General features: G+C 42.4%; 1 long non-coding RNA gene across 1 annotated transcript in view; it reads left to right on the top strand.

Annotated features, from left to right (window-relative positions):
• The first annotated feature begins 1,653 nt into the window (after nucleotides 1–1,653).
• Nucleotides 1,654–7,500, top strand: part of LOC123520333 — a 37,573-nt gene continuing 31,726 nt past the window's right edge. The window contains exon 1 of the long non-coding RNA XR_006679232.1: nucleotides 1,654–2,079. This is a non-coding gene — a long non-coding RNA (uncharacterized LOC123520333). The remainder of the gene's footprint in view (nucleotides 2,080–7,500) is intronic.

The raw sequence follows: 7,500 nt of genomic DNA, 5'->3' as shown, positions 1-7,500 counted from the left end.
TGAGGGTGGTGACGCTACCTTCCTCCTGCAGTGCCAAGGTGCCCTCCGCTGTCTTTCTGGAGGCGGAGGAGGACGGGAGGAAGGTCGAGGAGGAGTGGGGGGAAGTATGGAGCAAAAAAAAAAAAAAAAAAAAGCAAGGGAGAGCGAGGGATGAGGAGTGTATAGTGGGAGGGGGGAAGGGTCAAGAAGTAGGGGAGGGAGGGAAAGCAGGGCTAGAGAATGACGATTGAGTAGTAGTGGGAGGAGGAGAAGGAGGAGGAGGAGGAGGAAGGGAGCTTTAGCCCAGGTGGTACAATGGTGCCAGCTATAGCACCACATACCCTTACATTACTTTGCACTAACTATATACTAACTTTATCATTTGCTTTACACATCCTAAATACAGCTGAAGACTTTGGAAGATGCGTGTGTTCTCGGTGCGCGCCTCCTTTGCTTGTGGAGAATTCTGACCTTCCCTCAGAACACAAGGTCACAGTACTGCGGTGACCTCTCTTGAAGGTGTCCCTTAGTACTATACAGTATACACCAGTCAGTAGAAAGACAGCTGAAGCGGCGTCCTAGGTACAGATGTCACATGCTTAGGCTAAAACGAGCTGAGGAGTGGACAGATATGGTCAACACCTTGCTTTTTTACTTATTTCTTTTATCTATAGTGTTCAGAAGCAGCCTGGAGTAATAATAAGACAAAAAAATCTTCATGTTTGTTCGATGTAAACGCCGAAGTCAATTCCTGGCTTAGTGTTTGAAACCGAGAACGCGGACTGGCCTATCTAAAGCACGGCGGGTCATCATTGAGAGCGCGTATATATTTCTATCAAAAGCGCGGTTGAATTTGGTGTCAATTGAATCTTTTTTCACTCACTTCAAAGTCCGATTGTGTAACAGTTCTTTAATGATCGTCCTCTTCTTTCGTTAGCCAGGCGCTGTCATCTGTTGCTCTCTGCTTACCGCGGGGAGATGGAAGCAGATTTAGAAGGAGGATATTGTTTTTCGTTCTTAATAATATGAAGCGTTTAGGTAGCCCATTCATGGCAACAACAAACATGTTATTGAATTTTTAATGCGATAAACAAAGGACTATCTAAACTATTTTTATGGAAGAGTGGAGTGTGTGTGTGTGTGTGTGTGTGTGTGTGTGTGTGTGTTTGTACGCTTTGTATTTGAGGGACTTCAAACCAAAGCACTGGAGGATATTTTGATTCTACTGTTACATGATTATCAACCAGATTGTCTGCAAAGCGATTACTGTCTCATCCTAAGGTGCGTCTGTCATTAACTCCTCTACGAAGCAGTCTTCTTCATGTGTTGGCTCAGTGAAATGTAGAAAAGTGATAATTTCAGCCACTAGCCTGTGTCATTCTTAGTTTTCTTGTAATTCCTCCAACAACTGTGAATACCACCGAGACAGACACTTGCAGTGGTCTCGCCAAACACAGTTAGAAGCATTACGACACACCGAATGATACTTAACACAGCGAATGAACGAAATCAAACTTGCTTCGCATTTGATTGTGGTTCATAGGTGAGGTTTGAACGCGGTCACTTTTTCGAATCTGCGCTTTTGATCTCCACGTGGCCCTGTTGAACGGATTAGTGATCCGTAAGACTCGGGACCACTCTCATGTGGATCAGTGATGGTATTGCGCATGATTTTTCCATAATTTTTAAAGGAACGGAAATGACTGATCGGGGTGTTTTAGTACTTCGTCCCATTAAAGCTGCAGAACACTTAAAAACTATCTCTTGAATTAAAAGAACACTCGTAAACACTAGCTCCATTTCTTCGCGTATCTCTAGGATATCTTGAACTCGTATCCTCAAACATCGTGGCTTCCTGTCTCTATTATTGATTAAATTCCAGTGGAAGTTTTTAGGGTTGTTTTCAAAGCAAAGTGACAGTTTAGCATAAAATCTTCACCAGTGATGAGAATACCATCATGAAACCCAAGTGATCATCTGTATCAAAAGTAAAAAACAATATCGGACCAGTGAGTCCTCATCGCTTCAGAAAGGTCTAGTTCGAGCCACGAAGCAGCGCCACCACCAACACCAGATCACCACCACTACCACGACCTTACAGTGAGTAGTTATGATGTAGTGTGGCTCGTTGTTAAAATAATGCAGTGAATGTGCTGTTTCTTACGTGTGTGATAAGCTTTTGCTGTTATTAATAGAAAAAAATTATTGAGATAAGGACTACTCTCTCTCTCTCTCTCTCTCTCTCTCTCTCTCTCTCTCTCTCGTAGGCTAAGCTTCGTAAAGATCACGTGACGCAGCAATACACGAGTTTATTATATTTTTGTGTTGTACTTTTCTTGATAGTTATATGTCCTGTTTACCCTTTTCTTCCTATTCCTCCCTCTCACTCCTCCAGCTCTTCACACACACACACACACACACACACACACACACACACACACACCTCTAGTGGTTAAATAATCCATGAGGAGAACAAACTCATTTTGAATAAGCGTTTGACGTCAATGGCTGGCGACACCGTACGGGCCAGGGGTGATGCAACGTTCATTAGCCTTGCCAATGTATTCTTCACAGGACTTGTACCCGGGGCTTACTATTACTGAAGTGGCGATCATAACACGTACCACCTTCTGAGCTCAAAGAAATTCAGGGTCAGTGATGGCAAGTGGCAGTATTATCATTGTCAAGCATTATTAAACTGTGTCCTTAATCTCTTCATTACCAGAACACGAATACCAGGACACGTTTTCATATTCGTTCTGGTTACTCTTTGGTGATTTTATGTAATTTCAGAAACTTATGTGGGGATTAAAGTAGTGAAAAGACTGGCCATTAATCTTCTGACTTTCATAGATCTTTCCTAAAACCCAAAACTCAAGGTAAAAATGAGTCACGGTAATGAAGTGGTTAATCTGACACCTCTTGCTTATTTGCTTTCTTGCCTCGCTTGTTTTTTTGTTTTTTTTTCTACCTTTCAACTGGCAGTGAAGATTATGAGGATTGTGGGATGTTGTTGTTATTGCTGTTGTTGTTTTAATCTGAGTGATGGTGTTGTGTGGTATTGTGGTTTTATTTACCCTAAAAGTGATTATTTTATTCAATTGTATTTTTTGGAAGGGTGTGTTGTTGTTGTTTTGTTTATCTGTTATAAAAATAGAAGCAGGAATTCATATTAAAGTGGCTGAGAGCAGTGAAAGAGAGGTCGATTAAAGTAAGAAACAACTGCGTCGTTATATTTATTTCATCGTCGAGCTAACTTACCGGATGGCAACACACACACACACACACACACACACACACACACACACACACACACTTTACTTGAAATTTTGACAACCCTTGATTAGATTTCCTTCACATAACACACCTCCCTTCCCTCTTCTCTACATCCCTCCACCCACTTCCCTGGCCCCTTCTACTCGTATCCTCCTTCCATCCTCCTCCTTTTTCTCCTCCTCCTCCCCCTCCTCCCTTCCCTCCCGTCGCGTCACGTGAGGTCGGTGTCACGTGATCATTGCGTCACAAAACAAGCAGGCGACCTCTGCTGGATCTGTCTTAACTTAGTTGCCCCGTGACGTCACTCTCTCTCTCTCTCTCTCTCTCTCTCTCTCTCTCTCTCTCTCTCTCTCTCTCTCTCCTCCCTTCCCATCTTCCTTCCCTCCTTTCCCTTCCTTCCTCCCTCCCTCCCTCCCTCCTTCCCTCCCTCCCTCCCTCCCTCCTTTTCTTTCACACACGTGAGGACGAATACACGGGTCTCTCTCTCTCTCTCTCTCTCTCTGCTCGGCCTGTGTTATGAGTCAGCCACAGAGAGAGAGAGAGAGAGAGAGAGAGAGAGAGAGAGAGAGAGAGAGAGAGAACTGTCGAAAAACAACGCGTGAGGCGAGAGGTCACGTGAATGGAGAGAGAGAGAGAGAGAGAGAGAGAGAGAGAGAGAGAGAGAGAAATCAATGATCCCCAGCATCGTGTGGGTTGCGCATCCCAAAGCAGTTTAGCGTTAGCGCAGAGAGAGAGAGAGAGAGAGAGAGAGAGAGAGAGAGAGAGAGCATAGATAATTCAGATTGCCATCCTCACCTGACCAGCACAGGTAAAGTGAGAGGAAATATGAGAGGGGTCGAGGAATGGGATGAGGGATGGAGGAAGACTAGGAGAGCTGGTAGAAGTGTGGAGCCGAGAGAAAGATGGGGTGCAGAGGTGCTGGAAAGGGAAGGGGTAAATTGTTAGTCTAAGCAGTGCATATCATCATCATTATCATCATCATCATCACCATCATCACCACCATCATCCTTTTTTCCTCTTTTTTTTTTCTTTGTCGTCATCGTCGTTCGTCGTAACCGTTGATGTGCTGGGAGCTATTTATGGCGTATCAGAATCAATAAGAATCAACGGTAAACGAAGATACATACAGTATATTTTTGAGGTTGCTTATTCAATACATTTATCGGTGACCTGGAAATATTTAAGGAGTTAGTGCTGTGAAGCTGTGTTTACTGCACGAGCCGATTCCACAATCGCATATACCGTGAAAGGAAAGGCCAAGAAACCCTAATGTCCTGGCGAGAGGAATGAGGAGTTAGAAGTTTCTGGTGATGGCAGCTCGGGTGGTGTGGCCGTGTGGTTATTCTCGTGTCTGAAGTAGTACAGCAAAGTGGGTCTGTTGTGGGTCTTCTAGATGACGTAAAATCATGTAACATCCCGGCACTGCTGTAATGGTTGCATGGGAGGAGGAGGTTCGTTTGGCGTAGCAGTAACACGTATCTAGGGTTGAACTCTTTTCTGGACTTTATCAAAGGATTCAAGTGTGAAGGTGGGCAGCAAGGCCAGATGTAAGTGGTGTACTCCATAAGAGGGCGGACTTGAACTGCATATAAGGTGGTAATTCTCAGTGTAGATGAGAGACACGCCGGACAAAACTAGTTTCCCAGCAGCTTTCCTGGTGATGGTCTGATGTGGCTATGTGAAGCTCAGAGTTCTGTTCACCTTACAAACCTTGGTTTAACACAGCCTGTTCTCGTGCTATACATAATGGAAAGCTGCCCCATAAAATGTGTGTGAACTCCATTACCTGAATTTCATGCGCTTTATATTTCAGCTGTTTCTGTCTGGAATTATGCAAGTTTGTTCTCCAGTTAGACAAAAACGCCTTCATTGATAGAAATCGTCAAAAACTTTCAAGATTTCCTCGTGACTTCTGGCACCAACCTAAAAACATCTCATAAAAACTTCGCTTCATCTTTACCTCCTTTATTTCCATTTGATGGAACCACTGCCACTTCATATATTTCTGAAGCTGAACTCTTCGATCAAATTTTTTTCTAATAGTTCTACCTTGGATGATTCAGTGTCTGTTCCTCGCTGTCTTTTACCCTTTGACTTCATGCTACTCATCAAGATCTTTAGCAGTGATGTTTTCCATGCCCTTACTGACCTAAATCCATGAAGGGTTTATCGACCTACTGGCGTCCCTCCACATTCTTCGAAACTGTGCCTCCATGCTTGCACCTTGACAAGACACTCATACTCTTATCACTTTGTTTACCAACATCTACAGTTTTCCTGTAAGGGACAGGAAAAAACAGGAGGACGTTGTTTTGCGCCTGTTCAGTATGTAAGGAAAAATCCTGTCCCTGTGCAATGTGGGTGTGACACACTTGAACAGTGTATATTGAAGGAGGTTCACTTGTCTAACCTCTTTTCAACTGTGTGTTGTTATTCTTCCCAGTTATCCTAGAAAATTTCTGGTCACCAGCTCAGTAGCCGTAGTCATACACTTCGACGGTGAATTGCTAGTTGAAAGTCGGGGTGGGTGATAATTGTTGGAGGGCGAGGGTGTGGTCAAACCTGGTCGTGTCCACCAATCTGGTCTTTCATTGCTCTATATCACTTTTTTTCCGACTCCTCGTCTATTGCATGACGCTTTACTGTGGCAGCGATAGACTTCGCATTAACTAGATGTGCTGTCTGTGATTGACTTGCTGGTAGTAGTTTTTTCATGAACAGCACACTAATCTCTCTCTCTCTCTCTCTCTCTCTCTCTCTCTCTCTCTCTCTCTCTCTCTCTCTCTCTCTCTCTCTCTCTCCCTTCACGTTTTTTCTTTAGCTAGTCTCGTCGCCTCCATCTCCCATCCTTGCGAATTTATAAAGTGATGAATTAGTCCCTCTCGTCCATTATTTTAGTTTAGTTAAGCACTCTTAGTAGAATCCCTTTTGGAACTATCTTATGTATAGCATATTCGATAACATTGACAGATCGAGTTAAAATCAATATCAAGAAACAGAAGACCAGCTGTGATTAGTACCAGGTCACCAAGGAACTTTAATTATTTTATGTTACGTATCTTTTAACAGAAATTGAAGGCTTTCTTTTCAGTGTTCCGGTGTTACTCCTCCTCGTCTTCGTATGGCTCCTCCTCCTCCTCCTCCTCCTCCTCCTCCTCCTCCTCCTGCTCTATCTCTTGTTCTCATTCTCTTGTTCTCATTCTCCTTCATATCACCATTGTCCTTGTTTTGTTGTCATTGCCACAGCAGAGGAAGAAAAGTTGCATGTCCTTCCTTCTTTCACTCGTCTTCACTCACTTCATGCTTTGTTCATCATCTTCATCGCCTTTGTTTTTCTTGTATCTCTCTCTCTCTATTTTTTCTTTTCGTTTTAACTCTACTTGTTCTGTTCTCTTTCTGTCCACGTGACCTCTTAGTGATCCTTCTTTGTTTTCATCTTGTTGTGTTCGTCTTGTGCTTTTTTCTGGTTTACAGTCTGTTAAGTTTGATTTATTTGTGTACGTTTTTTTTTTTTCTTTTTTTTCCAAGGTTTTTGATGTTTTTTTCCGTTTGTGTTTTTCGTTTTCTTTTCTTTTCTTTTTTTTTTTTTTTGTTTCTCGATTATTTTCTTTTCTGCGGCGTTCCATTCATCTATTTGCTTTTATTCAATTTTTTTCTGTTATGGTTATGTATCGGTATCTTTTTTTCTCTCTCTTTATTTGATATTCTTTCTAGATTTTTCCCCCTTGTTTCTATTTTCCATTTATCTGCATGCCTCTTCCTTAGTCTGTTTCCGTTCTATTCCCTTCATTTCTTTCTTATTTCTATATTTTTCGGGGCTATTATGATTTCCTGTATTCTTTTATCCATTTCTCTGTGCATTTGTCTACCGCTCCGCTACCATTGTTTGTTTTTTTGTATATTGTGGCTTATTTTTCTTTATTTTCCATCAATTAGACTTTCCTAGTGTGTTCTGGTCCTCCTCAGGTCATGTGGCTCTTTCTTTCATTTGTGTGTGTGTGTGTGTGTGTGTTGCGGTGAGCGTCGTTTTCTTTTTCTGTAAGTCACGCTTATATTTTACTCTGTTTTGATGTTTAACTCTTACGTTTGTTCTTGTTTTTGCTTTGTTTCTTTGTTTTTCATCTCTTGTTAGTGTGTGTGTGTGTGTGTGTGTGTGTGTGTGTGTGTGTGTGTGTGTGTGTGTGTGTTGGTTTTATTGTATGTTGTGGCTTATTTTTTTTTCTTTACTTTCCAGAACGTGGCTCT

This window comes from Portunus trituberculatus, chromosome 46, assembly GCF_017591435.1.
Source record: "Portunus trituberculatus isolate SZX2019 chromosome 46, ASM1759143v1, whole genome shotgun sequence".
NCBI classification, from domain to species: Eukaryota; Metazoa; Arthropoda; class Malacostraca; order Decapoda; family Portunidae; genus Portunus; species Portunus trituberculatus.
Note: the sequence above shows the minus strand (reverse complement) of the source record. Positions and strands in the feature narration are given on the sequence as shown.